Source organism: Papio anubis, chromosome 8 (genome assembly GCF_008728515.1).
Source record: "Papio anubis isolate 15944 chromosome 8, Panubis1.0, whole genome shotgun sequence".
NCBI classification, from domain to species: domain Eukaryota; kingdom Metazoa; phylum Chordata; class Mammalia; order Primates; family Cercopithecidae; genus Papio; species Papio anubis.
The window spans coordinates 140152131-140169060 of record NC_044983.1 but is presented as its reverse complement, the minus strand read 5'-3'; the positions used below and the strand labels follow the sequence as shown (position 1 = coordinate 140169060).

Below are 16930 nucleotides of genomic sequence, written 5' to 3'. Positions count from 1 at the left end.
GTCAGTTTCTTCCCTGCCCTACAAGAGCTTGGGTGAGCTATCAAGTCAGCCTCTGGGCCGTTCCCGGCAGGGGTTCACCAGATTACCTCAGTCTCTGAAGTCACCGTCGCCCAGTACCTCTGGCCTTGGTGCACGGTTCTACCAGCGAACCGGATCAACAGCTGGGAAGTGCGGGGCGGTCCTGCAGGTCCGAACTCCGCGGCACCTGGAGCTAGTATCTCGGTGCAACTGGCGGAGCGGGCATCCAGGTGGGGTCAATGGGCAGCAGCGGCAGGGTTGCAGGTTGTTGGGGGCAGGAATGTTATCCTGAGGGGATGAAGTAGTAGTCCTTTGGTAGTGGGTGACGGATGCTACTTTATCCATCGCATTGTGGCTACTTGAGTACACCCCTAAAGGCATGTGGTAACGACCTGTAATTCTTGACCACGACAAGTTTATCAGCATCTTTGTACCATCAGGGCCATGGTCAAGAATCATTCGGAGACAAGGGGCCACCCAAGTTGGGTCTAATTTCTTTGACAGGTAGGCAAACCGCCCCACCAGGGGCCTAAGTTCTGGAGTTATTACCTCCTCTTTGGTGACAATTCTTGTTCTCGGCCCAATGAGCAAGTGGGAGGGGGTCAGCACATCAGGCAGCCCGGTGCAGAGAGTAGGGCTGTTTCTGATCTGCTGGTGCTTCACTCGGCTTGTCTGCCCACTAAATGGCTGCTGCCCCTGTTGCCTGATACAAGGTTTAGCCAGCTCTGTGAACCCAGGTATCCATAGTCTACAAAATCCTGCCGCACCCCTTAGAATTCCCTTACTTGTCGGTGATTGTGGCCTGGGATCTGCAGAACAGTCACTCGCATGCCTGTTAACCAGCTGCTTTAGCAGGTACCCCAGATATGTTACTTCTGGATTTACAGATTTGAGCTTTCTTTGCTTGAGGCTCAGTAGCCTAGGTTTCCTAGAGCTTTGTAGAGACTCCGTCCCTGAATACAAGCTTCTTCGGTCTCAGCAGCAATCAGGAGGTCATCAACATACTGTAAGGTTATTTCAGGGTGTTTGCATCGCATTCCTCACCCAGGTCTTCAAGTGGCGGGCCCCATTGAGCAGCAGGAGGGTTTTGAATCCTCAAGTGCAGTCTGGTCCATGTCAAGTTGGCCACTTATGCCCTCTCAGGGTCAGTCCACTGGGCTGCAAGAGCTGGCTCTGAGGGGCTAAAGGCAAACTGAAGAAAAGCATCTTTCAAATCTAAACAGTGTACCATTGTTTAGGTTTAGGGTACTAGGAGGTATACGGTTAGGCACAGTTGGATGTGTGTCCATAACCGCCTTATTGACTTCTCTTAAGTCTTGTACAGGTCTGTATTCTCCGGGCTACTAGGTTTTTGTACCGCAAATAATGGAGTATTCCAGGGCGAGTGACATGGGCAAACAACCCTGGTTGAGGAGCCGCCAATAGGTGGTGCAATCCTCTTTGGCCTCTCTAAGGGCATCGGTATTGATACCCAAACGGGTTCGTCCTAGTTTGAGTTCAACAAACAAGGCAGGATGGGTAAGTTTCATAGTCCTAAGCTCCCCCGCTTCCTCACCAAGCTCCTGGATATTGCTGAGCCAGGTTGCTATGTCCTGGTCAGGGGCCGCCGGGCTTCCTGGTGTCGGTACTCATCTTCTAGGCGTAGCCAGGATGGACACTGGCTGATTTTGGGAGTTGGTCACGCACAGGCCCTTCGGGAGGAAATGGATCTGTGCCCCACGGTTGGGGCAGGTCTCTCCCACAGGCCAGGCTCTCAGGGATGACCAGGAAAGAATGGCCATATCTCCTGGCTCTGAGTGGGTTAATTTTGTGTTGTCCAGGGGTATTTCTTAATTCCTGTGGCCCCTTGTACCCACGAGGACTTGGAGGATAATTTTCCATTAGTTTTAACTAGGGAATCTGTGCTCCCCCCAGATTTAATTAAGAACTGAGTTGGGACCCTCCACTTGCAAAGTTACCCTAGGTTCGGGAGGGGTCTGAACCCCATCTTCCTAGTCTTCTGCCTTGAGGACTAGTAATGGTAGACCTAGGGGTCCCTTAACTACGCCTTTTTTGGGCAGTCTCACCCAGTGGCCAGCTTCCTACAGTATGCCATTGTCTTTGCTCAGTCATGTCTGGGGACTTCTAGGTTGGGTGTTCTCCTGCTGTAGATGCTCTTCTGTACTACTGCTGCCAGGACCTTGGCTTTTTCAGTGGCCTTAAATGCTTTTCTTCTGGAGTATCTCTGTTATTGTAAACCCGCTGGCTATATGTGAAGAGGTCCTAAATCTGTTTTCCTCTGTCCCTCTAATTTTGTTTCCTTTAATGTCTGGGGCTGCCTGGATTTACAAAAGACATTACGACAGCTGCCTGACTTCCTGGAGCCTCTTACCCAGGTGTACTGTCTAAAAGCTTCTATTAATCTTTCTAAGCAGGTAGCTGGGCTTTCTGTCTTTCCCTGCAGAACAGAGTATACTTTAGCCAAATTAGTGGGCTTACAGCAGCTGCTCCAGAGACTTATTAGAGTCTGGCGACAAGGTAGCCATCCCCTATTTCTGGCCGTTGTAGTCCCACGCCAAGGCCTGGTCAGAGGAAAGTCGCATTATGAGGTCGGGCTGGCAGTCGGTTGACCGCCGCCCCTGGGACCTGCTTTCTAGCTTCTACTCAGAGCTTCTCATTCAAGTGAATAAGATCTCGAGGAGCTGCTGACAATCATCCCAAATGGGCTGGTGGGTGAACATGACACTCTCCAGCAAAGCCATTGGAATCTTTGGGGTTGTCTGAGGTCCCAAGCACTTGTCTTCCAGCGGGCACAGATCACTGGCAGGAGAATGGCCAGTACTGGAGCCCACCTGTCATCTGGGGTCCTATTTCCAAGGGGTAGAGCCACTGTGAGTCAGGCGGCTGGGGGCTAGCCCGCAGTGTGCTCAAGCAGGCGCTCACCGCCCTTCAAAAGCCAGTCACTTTCAGCTGGTAAAGGGCCTCCCACTGCCTTTCCTGGGCGGCTCAGCCCGGGGCTGGGGCCTGGGGCCCGGAGGGGCACGAGGGGGTTCTGTGGACAGTGGGTCCCCGCCATCAGGTAGAACAGGAATGGGGGGCAGCTCAAGCCGTTTGGAGGCAGCCTAGCAACCAGTGGCCTTACAGGGTTCAGGGGCTAATTGGAAAGGGGACAGCCATGAGGTGGGGTTCACCAAGGTCCTGCCATAGAGGAGGCAAGTGGGATTTGATCCAAGTGGCCCGCATGCCCAGTAGAAAATCTTGACCTTTACTCTAGTGATGACAGGGAAGTCGAACGCCCTTCAGGTGGCCACCCCACATCAAAGGCAGGCCATCTCGGAGGGCACAGAGTAATTAGCTTTCCCTTCCTGGATTTTACACTAAGATCATGCCCCCTTGCTCTAATATCTTGAAATTACTTGTAAGGAGAGATAGGGGTGTTTCATTACCCATCCTGTAATAATTTGTAGTCTCTTCCTGTAAAGAATATGGGTTAGAATTCTGTAAAGGAAATCTACGTGATAAATGATATCTAGCCTAGCACGCCCGGAAGGGTCAGGATCAGTTCAGATAAAATCTAGATCAGACGAGCCAGGGGATGTCTCTCCCACCGGCTCTCTGCTGGCGTCCTATAGCTGCCTGGGACTGGGCGCTGAAGCTTCAGTTTTGACCTCACGAGTCACAGATATGTTCAGGAACAGACACAGACAGACAAACAGAGACGAAGCCGCTCACCTATCGGCAGATCGATCCTGGTAGATCCGGCGACAGGGGTCTGTGGCTTGGGAATCCCGGACGGTTCCCCAGATGTACCCAGACCGCTTTGTTCCCAAAGAAGACCACCAGAGTCCAGAGTCAAAGCCAAGCAGCAAGAATCTTTTACTGCAGTTCAACCATTCCACAGCATACAAGAGGGCCCTAATAATGCTAGTGCTTGCTTTTTATAGCCCGAAGGTAAATAGGATAATGAAAGTTACAGAGGAACAAGGAATCTTCTTTGGGTTACAGCATTACAACTGGTTTACATTTTGCTATACATTTAGTGAAGTTTTTCATTGGTTCTCGCCACAGTAAACCACAAACGGCTGTGTCCTTATCAGGGATTTTCCAGGTGGTGTTTGTACTGGGCTCAGGAAGTTGAGAGGATATATGATGGATGTGTTTGTACTGGCCTGTGTGTAAGGAGAGATATATGGCGGGATGTACTTGTACTGGGCCTGTTTGTGTTGAGAGATATATGGTGGGATGTGTTTGTACAATTGTTTGTGTTGAGAGATATATGGTGGGATGTGTTTTACTGGGCCTGTTTGTGTTGGGATCCGGGCTGAGGAATGTGCCTGATTCTTTCAACAGGTTGATAGGTGCAGCAGAGCACCATGGCACATGTATACCTATGTAACAAACCTGCAGGTTCTGCACATGTATCCCAGAACTTAAAGTAAAATTTTTGAAAAAGAAAAAAGAAATTTTTTTTTTTTTTTTTTTTTTTTTTTTTTTTTTTGAGACGGAGTCTCGCTTCTGTCAACAGGTTGAGTACAGTGGCCGGATCTCAGCTCACTGCAAGCTCTGTCTCCCAGGTTTATGCCATTCTCCTGCCTCTAGCCTCCCGAGTAGCTGACTACAGCCTCACCACCTCGGGCCTCGCTAGTTTTTTGTATTTTTAGTAGAGACGGGTTTCACCGCGGTTAGCCAGGATGGTCTCTGACCTCCTGACCTCGGTGGATCCTAGCCTATCTCGGCCTCCCAAAGTGCTGGGATTACAGGCTTGAGCCACCGCGCCCAGCCAAAAGAAAAATTTTTTTAACTTTAAAAAATGTAGGCATTGACAGCTACAAATTTCCCTTTAAGCACTGATTTAGCTGCATCCCACAGGTTTTGATATGTTGTGTCTTCCTTTTCATTCATCTCCAAGTATTTTCTAATTTTGCTTTGTACTTCTTGTTTGACCCATCGGTTATTTAGTACTATGTTACTTAATTTTTACATATTTGTGAATTTAGCAAATTGTTTTCTGTTATTAGTTTCAGTTTCATTCCATTATGTTTAGAAAACATAATGACAAGGAAACTTGTACAATTTCAGTCTTTTTAAACTTTTCAAGGCTTGTTTTATGGCCTCACCTATGATCTGTCCTGGAAAATATTCCATGTGTACTTGAGAAAAATGTATATTCTGCTGTTGTTGCGTGGAGTATTCTCTAACAACTTATATGTTTGTTAAGTCTAGTTTGTATATAGTGTTCTAAATCTTCTACTCTTGTCCCTCAGTATCCATGGGGGATTGGTTCCAGGAACCCCTCCAAATACCAAACTCCACAGATGCTCAAGTCCCTTATATAAAATGGTGTAATATTTTCATATAACCTATGTACATCCTCCTCCTATATACTTTAATACAATGTAAATGCTATGTAAATAGTTGTTAAACTGTACTGTCTAGGGAATAATGACAAATCTGTATATGTTCAGTACAAATGCAACCATACTTTTTGTTTAATTTCCAATTTTTTTTTGTATTTGTGGTCACTTGAATCCATTGATGCAGAATCCCTAGTGTATTAGTCTATTTTCACACTGCTGTGAAGAACTACCTGAGACTGAGTAATTTATAAAGGAAAGAGGTTTAATTGACTCACAGTTCTACATAGCTGGTGAGGCCTCAGGACACTTACAGTCATGGCAGAAAGTAAAGGGGAAGTAAGGCACGTCTTACATGGCAGCAGCAGTGGGCAGGGAGGGTCGACTGCCAAGCACTTTTAAACCATCAGGTCTTGTGAGAACTCACTATCATGAGAACACCCTGGGGGAAACCATCCCCATGATCCAGTCACCTCCCACCAGGTCTCTCCCTCAACATGTTGGGATTAAAATTTGAGAAGAGATTTGGATGGGGACACAGAGCCAAACTGTATCACCTAGATACAGAGGGCCAACTGTATTTCCTTGTTGATCTTCTGGTTAGATGTTCTATCCAAATTGAAAGTGGGGTTTGAAGTCTCTGACAACTGTTGTTGAACTATGTATTTCCCCCCAACGCGGAGACCAGCTCGGTCAGAGAGACCCTAACCCAGGGGAGCTAGAGAAATTAAAGACACACACACAGAAATATAGCGGTGTGAAGTGGGGAATCAGGGATCTCACAGCCTTCAGAGCTGAGAGCCCCAAACAGAGATTTACTCACATATTTATTAACAGCAAACCAGTCATTAGCATTGTTTCTATAGATATTAAATTAACAAAAATTATCCCTTATGGGAAATGAAGGGATGGGCCGAATTAAATGAATAGGTTGGGCTAGTTAACTGCAGCAGGAACACGCTCTTAAGACACAGTTCACTCATGCTAATTGTGGCTTAAGAATGCCTTTAAGTGGTTTTCCACCCTGGGCGGGCCAGGTGTTCCTTGCCCTTATTCCCATAAACCCACAACCTTCCAGCTTGGGGGTTAGGGCCATTATGGACATATCACAGTGCTGCAGAAATTTTGTTTATGGCCAGTTTTGGGGCCAGTTTATGGCCAGATTTTGGGAGGCTTGCTCCCAATATGTCTCCCTTCTTTGATTTGCAAAGAGATAAAAGCAAGGGCAGCTTTGTCACGGTGAGCTACTTCTCGCAGGAGTTGGGATCCGCATCTGCAGACTGTACAAAGACAACACAGATTAAAAGCACAACCATCATTGAAATCACAGAGCTTCCAAGTGTTTTTATCCATTTAAATGGGTTACTAGCTGCTAATCTGTCTGCAGCTCCTTTAAGCACTCTATTTCTGGCATTAAGGTCAGGTGTGCCTGGGATGCTTTAAATATTTGTTCTTTTAATTTTGCAATATCCAAAACCAAGTTTGTAGAGTGTCTTTCTAGATGCTTTTTTATTCTTTCCCAAATTTTGATCCTATTAAGAGCATTTAATAGTTTCCACAAATCCTTATGTTTACCTCCTAGAGCGGGCCATATCATTTGAGGTTGAGGTGCCACTATATCGCCGTGGTTCCAGATAATAGGAACTTTTGCCGTGCTTCTTATAATTTCTACCATCTGACTGTTTTGTTCAGATCAGCTGAACATAGTGTGACCGTGCCACGCAGACTCAGGTGCAGTTCAAGCTAAACATCCTCTTAGGGGACCAATTAATAATGATTCCATAGGAATCATTGTGTAGCACCTCTCTGCCTGTTCTGCAAAGCAATCTTCCTAAACAAGTACGTTCATTTTTTTCTAACTGGGTCCAATTCTGTTTACAAATAGGTTTTTGAGGGTGGTATGCCTCAATTATAGGAGCAGATTTATTATGGTAAATACTGAGATCAGAAAGCATGTGTAACTGTGTCACAGTGATTGCATCTAGGCATTATTACCAGCCCTTATGCAAGGAATACTCATGGCTGTGGTGATAACCGCTGTCATAGCTACAATTAAATTACTCATTGTGACTAGTTGCCCCACTTTCCTTAGGTTTTCTTCTGCCATCTGTGACAGCTTCTTGATCTGTCCCCAGGTGGGTGGCTGTGTTCAACGGTTGTTGCTCGTGACAGTTGGGGTCCTCCTCAGCATCAGCCTCAACATGGCTGCAACTGAGGGGTCCTCAGGATCCTCCCAGAGTCTCTTCCTCGACATCTGGCTTGTAAGGTTTCAGGTGTCTTGATGGTATCCAAATCGACTGTTGATTTTGGCCTGGAGAAATACAAGCATAACCTCTTCCCCAAGTTATTATTTTGCCTATTTCTTAACTTTTTGTTATTGGATCTTTTCACCAAATGATGCTAGATTCAGTTGTGTATGGGCTGTCCTGTAATCCGTATTTCTCTTCCTTTTTTGTTTTTGTCATCAGTTGTTGTTCTGTATGAAATCATAACTTGAGCATTTTCAATTAACTGTGTGGAGTGAACCACGTATGAGGAATCAGAAATCACAGTAATAGGCATATCAAAAGCAGTCAATACCTCAGTTACAGCTACAAGCTCTGCTTTTTGAGCTGAAGTATAGGACGTCTGGAAAACTTTACTTTTTGAGCCAAAATAAGAAGCTTTGCCGTTGCTAGACCCATCTGTAAAAACATTCTCAGCACCTTCAGTTGGTTTAAATTTAGTTATTTTAGGGAGAATCCAATTAGTTAATTTCAAAAACCGAAACAGCTTCGTTTTAGGAAAATGATTATTGAGAATGCCCACAAAGTCAGCTAAATGGATTTGCCAAGTAAGACTATAAAAGCTTGCTGTATTTGTGCCTTTGTGAGAGGGACAATAATTTTTCCAGGATCATATCCATGATATTTAACAATCCGAGTTCTCCTAATCCCTATCATAGTAGCGATTTGACCTAAATAAGGAGTTAGAGTCCGTGAATTAGTATGTGGAAGAAAAAGCCACTCTACTAAGTCCTGTTCTTGAACGATAACACCAGTAGGTGAATGCTGAGCTGAAAAAGTTAGCAAATCTAGAGTCTTCTCTGGATCTATTATATTTATCTGAGCTTTATGGACTTGCTTCTCAATCAGTTGTAACTCGACCTCAGCCTCCTTTGTTAATTGCTGAGGGCTAATGAGACTAGGATTTCCTCTAAGGATAGAAAACAGATTACTCATGGCATAGGTAGGAATGCCTAGAGCAGGTCATATCCAGTTAATATCCCCTAATAATTTTTGAAAATCATTTAGTGTTTTTAATTTATCTCTACATATGGTTACTTTCTGTGGCACAATGGTAGTGTCATTTACTAAAGTCCCCAAGTAGGAGTAAGGAGGAGGAGTATGAATTTTTTCAGGAGCTATAATTAAACCAGCATGAGAAATTGAATTTTGCAAGTGATCATAACATTGGAGTAATTCTCGAGTGGGGGCAGCACAAAGTATATCATCCATATAATGAATAATGTAACACTGTGAAAATATTTAACAAGTAGGTTCCATTGCTTGCCCCACATACATCTGGCAAATAGACTGTTTAACATGCCCTGTGGCAACACTTTCCAATGATAATGCTTAGCAGGCTGCAGGTTGTTTACTGCAGGAATTGTAAACGCAAACCGTTCACAGTCTTGCTTAGCTAAAGGCATAGTAAAGAAACAGTCTTTTAAGTCTATGACTATTAAAGGCCAATTTTTTGGAATTATAGCAGGAGAAGGCAATCCTGGCTGTAATGCTCCCATAGGTTGTATAACTGAATTGGTGGCTCTTAAGTCAGTTAACATTCTCCATTTTCCTGATTTTTTCTTGATTGCGAAAACTGGAGAATTCCAAGGAGAAAATGTTGGAGCTATGTGCCCATTTTCTAGTTGTTCAGCAACTAATTTCTCTAAAGCTTCCAGTTTCTCTTTACTTAGCGGCCATTGTTCTATCCAAATCGGCTTATCTTTTTTAACCATTTTAAAGGTATATGTTCTGGAGGCTTAACAATGGCCACCATCAAAAATGTTTTCCTCATCTTTGGTGGGAACTCTGTTTTTCTGCTTGAAGCAGTTCTTTCAAACCTGGCAAATTGTTTTCTAGTCCCATACCAGGGACATACCCCATTTCAGGCATTGTATGTTGACTTTGAGGGCTATATAATTGTTTTGGAATTAGAACTTGTGCTCCCTGTTTTTGTAATCTCTTCCCCATAAATTTGTAGGTACAGAAGTTATAATTGGTTAAATAATCCCAGGTTGTCCATCAGGCCCCTCACAATGCAAAATATAACTACTTTGATAAAGTTCAGCGACTTTACCAACTCCAACCACGTTAAATTGAGTGGGTGGAATTGGTCACGTGGACGGCCAGTGCTGTAGATAAATGATTGAAATGTCCGCTCCTGTATCTACCAAAACTTTAAATTTCTTTCCTTGAATAATTATTTCACAGGTAGAACGTTTATCAGTAATTTGATTTACCCAATAAGCTGCTTTGCCTTGTTTATTTGCACTTCCAAATCCTCCTGTTCGTTTAATTTCACTTTTTCCGATTCCCACATATGGCACAATCAGGAGCTGTGCTATGCGCTCTCCTGGCTTTGCTTTCCAGGGAACAGAAGCAGATATAACAATCTGAATTTCCCCATTGTAATCTGAATCAATGACTTCTGTATGTATATGTATGCCTTTTAAACTTAAACTAGACCTTCTTAAAAGTAATCCTATTGTCCCTGCTGTCAAGGGTCCACAGACTCCTGTTGGGACCTTTTGCAGGGGTTCCCCAGGCAGAAGGCTCACAGCTTTTGTGCAGAAAAATCTACTGTGGCACTACCAGCTGTGGCGGGGGACAGACATTGTACAGGAGTGAGGGAATGGCCTGAACTAGAAATGCCCCCGTTTAGAATGGGGCCAGGGACGAGTCCCTCATGGCGTTTCCCGAAATCGGGTTCCCATGTTTATCAAACTTAGAGTGACATTTACTAGCCCAGTGTTTTCCTTTGTTACATTTTGGACATATTTCAGGCTCAACAGTTTTCTTTTTTCCCCTATCTGGAGGCCTGATTTGCTGATTTTTTCTACATTCTATTTTAGTATGACCATGCTTCCCATAGTTAAAACAAGCTCCAGGAAACGGAGTGTTTCCTTTATCCACTCTCAGTCCTGCCATTGCCTGTGCCAACAAGATAGCTTTATGCAGATTACCTCCGATACCATCACAGGCCTTGATATAATCAACTAAATGTGCTTTCCCTTTGATAGGTCACAGAGCAGCCTGACAATCGGGATTAGCATTGTCGAAAGCTAATAACTGCAATACTATATCCTGAGCAGCCGAATCTGCAATCATCTTTTTAAGAGACCCCTGTAACTGAGTTATAGAATCAACATATGGTTCTCTGGGTCCCTGTTTTATAACACTAAAGGAAGGGTATTGTTCTCCACCTGAAGTGATTTTTTTTCCCAAGCTCTAATGCACACTCCTCTAAGCTGTCCTTTGGCATCATCCTGCATGACCAGTTGTGCATCTAAACCAGCCCAGCTGCCAACCCCCAAAAGTTGGTCTGCGGTTACATTAATCTGAGGTTGGGCCTGGGCCTTGCGAGCAGCCTGAATGGAAGCTTCATCTGCCCACCAAGCTTTAAATTGTAAGAACTGAGCAGGAGTTAGACAAGCTTGAGTAAGAGCATCCCACTCAGTAGGAATCATCCGACTGGAAATAGCAACATTCTTTAACAGTCCCATTACAAAAGGAGAACCTGGTCCATACTGATTTATAGCTTGTTTTAATTCTTTGAGTAATGTAAAAGGAAAAGGCTCAAATGTAGCTGTAATATTTCCCTCTTGAACTGGAGTGTGTATTCTAACCGGGAACTTCTAAGCCTCTAATCATCCTCTCATCTAGCTTGCTGAACTCCTGCCTGAATAGAATTAAGAGCAGTCACTGGAGGCACTGCTTGAAAAGTCACTGGGGCAACTACTTTTTGCACAGTGTCCTCCAGAAAAGAAAGATTTGTGGGATCATTTTCTTCAAAATAATAATGAGGGGGTGCAGAAGAGTAGGGAGGAACCTCTCCTTCCTTGGCCGGTTTAGCTTTGGCTGGCAAATAAACATGCTCTGTAACCTCTGCTGTTACTTCGTTATACTCTTGTTCCTCCTCATCATCAGTGTGAAAAAGTTCCAAGGTGGAAAGAACCAGCCCCCAAACTTGCCCCATTGTTACCCTGACGCTTCCGAGCTCCCCTTCTTTGTGACGTGAGAAATCAGGGGTCTCACAGCCTTCAGAGCTGAGAGCCCTGAACAGAGATTTACCCACATATTTATTAACAGCAAACCAGCCATTAGCATTGTTTCTATAGATATTAAATTAAAAGTATCCCTTATGGGCTGGGCGCGGTGGCTCACACCTGTAATCCCAGCACTTTGGGAGGCCGAGGTGGGCGGATCACAAGGTCAGGAGATCGAGACCATGGTGAAACCCCGTCTCTATTAAAAATACAAAAAATTAGCCAGGCGCGGTGGCGGGCGCCTGTAGTCCCAGCTACTCAGGAGGCTGAGGCAGGAGAATGGCCTGAACCCGGGAGGTGGAGCTTGCAGTAAGCCAAGATTGCGCCACTGCACTCCAGCCTGGGGCACAGAGTGAGACTCTGTCTCAAAAAAAAAAAAACAGTATCCCTTATGGGAAATGAAGGGATGGGCCAAATTAAATGAATAGGTTGGGCTAGTTAACTGCAGCAAGAACACGCTCTTAAGACAGTTTGCTCATGCTAATTGTTTGTGGCTTAAGAATGCCTTTCAGGCCGGGCGCGGTGGCTCAAGCCTGTAATCCCAGCACTTTGGGAGGCCGAGGCGGGTGGATCACAAGGTCAGGAGATCGAGACTATCCTGGCTAACATGGTGAAACCCCGTCTCTACTAAAAATACAAAAAACTAGCCGGGCGCGGTAGCGGGCGCCTGTAGTCCCAGCTACTTGGGAGGCTGAGGCGGGAGAATGACGTGAACCCGGGGGGCGGAGCTTGCAGTGAGCCGAGATCGCGCCACTGCACTCCAGCCTGGGAGACACAGTGAGACTCCGTCTCAAAAAAAAAAAAAAAAAAAAAAATGCCTTTCAGTGGTTTTCCGCCCTGGGCTGACCAGGTGTTCCTTGCCCTTATTTCCGTAAACCTACAACCTTACAGCTTGGGCGTTAGGGTCATTATGTACATATCACAGTGCTGCAGAAATTTTGTTTATGGCCAGTTTTGGGGCCAGTTTATGGCCAGGTTTTGGGGGGTTTGCTCCCAACACCCCAATTCTTTCAACCTTTCATTGCACATTCTTTGAAGCTCTGTTGTTAGCTGTGTATATGTTTACAAGTGTTATAACTTATGAGTTGACCCTTTTATCATTATAAAATGTCCCTCTTTATCTCTGGTAGCATGTTACATTTTAAAGTCTATTTTGTTGTTATTAGTATAACCACTCTAGCTTTATTATGGTTGCTATTTGCATAACACAGGGTATCTTATTTGATTTATGATTTTTCAACTTCACAATGGTACAAAATCATTCTGTTTTTCACTTCCAGTACAGTAGTCAATAAATTGCATGATATTCAACACTTTACTATAAAATAGGCTTTGTATTAGATTATTTTGCCCAACTGTAGGCTAATGTAAATGTTCTGAGCATGTTTCAGGTAGGCTAGGCTAAGCTATGATGTTTGATAGGTTAGATGTATTAAATGCATTTTTTACTTATTAGTCCATTCTCACACTACTATAAACAAATACCTGATACTGGGTAATTTGTAAGGAAAAGAGGTTTAATTGGCTCACAGTTCTGCAGGCTATACAGGAAGCATACCAGCTTCTGCTTCTAGGGAGGCCTCAGGAAACTTAAAATTATAGCAGGAGGTGAAGGGGAAGCAGGCACATCTTACATGGCTGGAGCAGGAGGAAGAGATACAGGAAGGAGGTGCCACACACTTAACCAGATCTCACTAGAACTCTATCACAAAAACAGCACCAGGGGGATGTGCTCAGCCATTCATGAGAAACTGCCCCCATGATCCAATCACTTCCTACCAGGCTCTATCTCCAGCATTGGGGATTGCATTTCAGCATGAGATTTGGGTGGGGACATAGATCCAAACCGTATCAACTTCTATATTTTCAATGTATGATGGGTTTTTCAGGAGATAACACCATTGTAAGTTGAGGAGCATCTGTGTATCTTTTTCCATTCTTTTACTTCCAATCTGTTTATATCTTTGAATCTAAAGTATATTTCCTATAGACAGCATATAGTTGGATATTGTTTTTTAATCCCCTATGACTCTGCTTTTTTTTCCTTTCTTTTTTTCTTTCTGCCTTTTCTTTGAATTGTTCAGTCACATTTATTGTAGTTTGTTGTGTAGTTGGGTTTACATCTGCCATTGTGCTCTTTGTATTTTGTATATCTTGTGTCTTTTCTGTTCCACCATTCCTCCTTAATTTTTTTCTTTTGCATTGAGTAGATTTTACTTTATTTTTATTTTTAGAGTCAGGTCTTGCCCTGTTTCCCCAGGCTGGAGTGCAGTGGCCTGATCATGGCTCTCTGTAGCCTTGAACTCCTGGGCTGAAGGGATCCTTCCTCCTGAGCCTCAAGCCTCAAGTCTCAAGTAGCTGGGACTACAGGTGTCTGCCATGGCTGGCTAAGTGTGTGGGGGGGTTTTTTTGTTTTGTTTTGCTTTTTTTTTTCCAATTTTATTTTTAGAAACAGGGTCTTGCTTTTATGTTGCCGAGGCTGGTCTCAAACTCCTGGCCTCAAGTGATCTTCCTGCTTCAGCCTCACAAGTGACTGGGATTATAGATGTGAACCACCATGCCCAGCTGCATTGAGTACAATTTTTCTATTATAACATTTTAATTTCTTTACTGATATTTTCACTTTTTGAAAGTTATTCTCTTAATGACAACTCGAGCTTACCACATACATTTCATCAGAATTTACTTCTGATTTATACTAACAAAATTCAATGAGATATAGAATTGTTACTCATATATAGCTCTATTTAATCTTCCTCCTTTATGTACTGTTGTTTTACAATTATATGTTTGTTATAAACCCACAAATACATTTTTATAATTTTTACTTTATATAATTTTATGTCAATTGTGGAAATAGAAATGAGAAAGTATATATTGGTAAAATTTTTAATGTTTACTTTCTTACTTACCATTTATGGTTTTCTTCATATGTTCCTGTACATTCAGGTTACCATCTGCTGTCATTTCCTTTGTCCAGTACAACTCTGCTCTCATCCACCTCCTTTGTGCTGTTGTCATATATAATACATGTTTACATCTTAAAGCCTAAACAATATAATTATATAAAATTGATTTATAACATTGCTTTTTAAATTAATTGAGATTAAATACATACATTTATACTGTCTTATATAATTAAAGAATTACCTTTATCTTTGTTCTTTGTGTTTTTGGTGGGTTCTCATTTCTATCTGGGTTTACTTGCTTTCAACCTGAAGAATGTTCTTTGGTATTTTTTATAAGGTGGGTCTAGTAGCAATAAATTATCTGTTTATATTTATCTGGTAATGCTTTTATTTCATCTTCACTTTTGAAAGATAATTTGCTGGATAGAAACTTCTTCTTTTTTTTTTTTTTTTTTTTTTTTCTTTTTTAGAGACAGTCTCGCTCTGTTGCCCAGGCTGGAGTACAGTGGTGCGATCTCAGCTCACTGCAGCCTCCATCTCCTGGGTTCAAGTGATTCTTCTGCCTCAGCCTCCTGAGTAGCTGGGATTACAGGCACACGCCACCATACCCAGCTTTCTTTTTTTTTTCTTAAATAGAGATGGGGTTTCACCATGTTGGCCAGGCTGGTCTCGAACTCCTGACCTCAGGTGATCCATCCAACTCGGCCTCTAGAGTTGCTGGGTTTATAGGCGTGAGCCACCACACCAGGCCAGGATAGAAAATTCCTGGTTGAGAGTCTTTTTCTTTCAGAACTTTGAATATGTTATTCGCTGCCTTCTGACCTCTATTACTTCTGATGAGAAGTCTACTGTTTATCTTATTGGGGTTCCCTTGTACATGATCAGTTGTTTTTCTCTTCCTTTCAAGATTTTCTCCTTGTCATTAACATTTAATGTTTTTACCATGATGTTTCTGAGTGTTGGTATCTTTGTGTTTATCCTACTTGGAGTTCTTTGGGCCTCTTGGATGTGCAGTTTAATGTTTTCCAGGAAATATCAGAAGTTTTCAGCCATTATTCAAGTATTTCTTAAATGGTGGTAAAACTATATAACATGAGGATCACTCTACATTCTTAAACATTTTTAAGTGTCCAATACAATAGCAAAATGCTGTATAGCAGATCTCTAGAACTTTCTCAAAACCTTGCATGACTGAAACCCTATGCCCACTGAATAGCAACTCCCCATTTCTCCCTCTTCCCAACCCCTGGCAACCACCATTGCACTTTTTGTTTCTATGGGTTTGACTATTTTAGATACCTCATATAAGTGGAACTATGCAGTATTCATCCTTCTATGACTGTCTTATTTCACTTAGCATAATATCCTCAAAGTTCATTTATGTGACATTTTTTGCATATGACATTTTTTTTCTACAATATTTTATGGCTGAATATTTCATCATATGGATAAACCAGATTTTCTTTATACCTCCATCTGTTGATGGACATCTAGGTTGTTTCCACCTCTTGGCTATTATGAATAATGCTGCAGTGAACATGGGAGCACAAACCTATCTTCAAGATTCTGACATTGGCTAGCTGCAGTGGCTCACACCTGTAATCCCAACACTTTGGGAGGCCAAGGTGAGTGCACAAGGTCAAGAGATCGAGACCATCCTGGCCAACATGGTGAAACCCTGTCTCTACTAAAAATACAAAAATTAGCTGGGCATGGTATCATGTGCCTGTAATCCCAGCTACCCAGGAGGCTGAGGCAGGAGAATTACTTGAACCTGGGAGGTGGAGATTGCAGTGAGCCAAGATCACGCCACTGCCCTCCAGCCTGGTGACAGAACAAGACTTCATCTCAAAAGAAAAAAGAAAAAGGATTCTGATATCAATTCTTTGGGATAGTTACCCAAAAGTGGGATTACTGAATCATATTATGGTTCTATTTTTAATTTTTAAAGAAACATCTATATTGTTTTGCATGACTGCACCATTTTACATTTCTACCAACACATCATCATCAACACTTGTTATTTTTCAGGCTTTTAAAAAGTAATAGCCATTCTAATGTGTGTAGTGATACCTCTTTGTGGTTTTCATTTGCATTTTCCTGATGATGTTGAGCATCTTTTCATATATTAATACCTTTTGACCATTTATGTGTCTTCTTTGAGAAAAAAACTTAGCCCATCTTTTTTTAAATGGGGTCTTGCTCTGTTGCCCAACCTAGAGTACAGTGGTGCCATCATAGCTCACTGCATTCTTGACCTCCTCTGCACAATAAATATCTTTATTTCTCACAGTTCTTAAGGCTGGAAGTCCAAGATTAGGGTGCAGGCATGATCTGGTTCTAATGACGGCCCCTTCTGA

The 16930-nt window shown here is 43.0% G+C and overlaps 1 protein-coding gene across 2 annotated transcripts in view; it reads left to right on the top strand.

The window, feature by feature from the left end:
• The window catches only part of LOC101003524 (zinc finger protein 252-like), a 52746-nt gene that overhangs the window by 23286 nt on the left and 12530 nt on the right, over window positions 1–16930 (top strand). The window contains exon 1 of one of the 2 annotated variants that reach the window (XM_021942785.2): window positions 16042–16195. The exons of the other annotated variant lie outside the window; for it this stretch is intronic. The gene's annotated coding sequence lies outside the window, so the exon portion shown is untranslated. Of the gene's footprint in view, window positions 1–16041; window positions 16196–16930 lie in introns of those variants that run through there. 2 annotated transcript variants of the gene reach the window in all.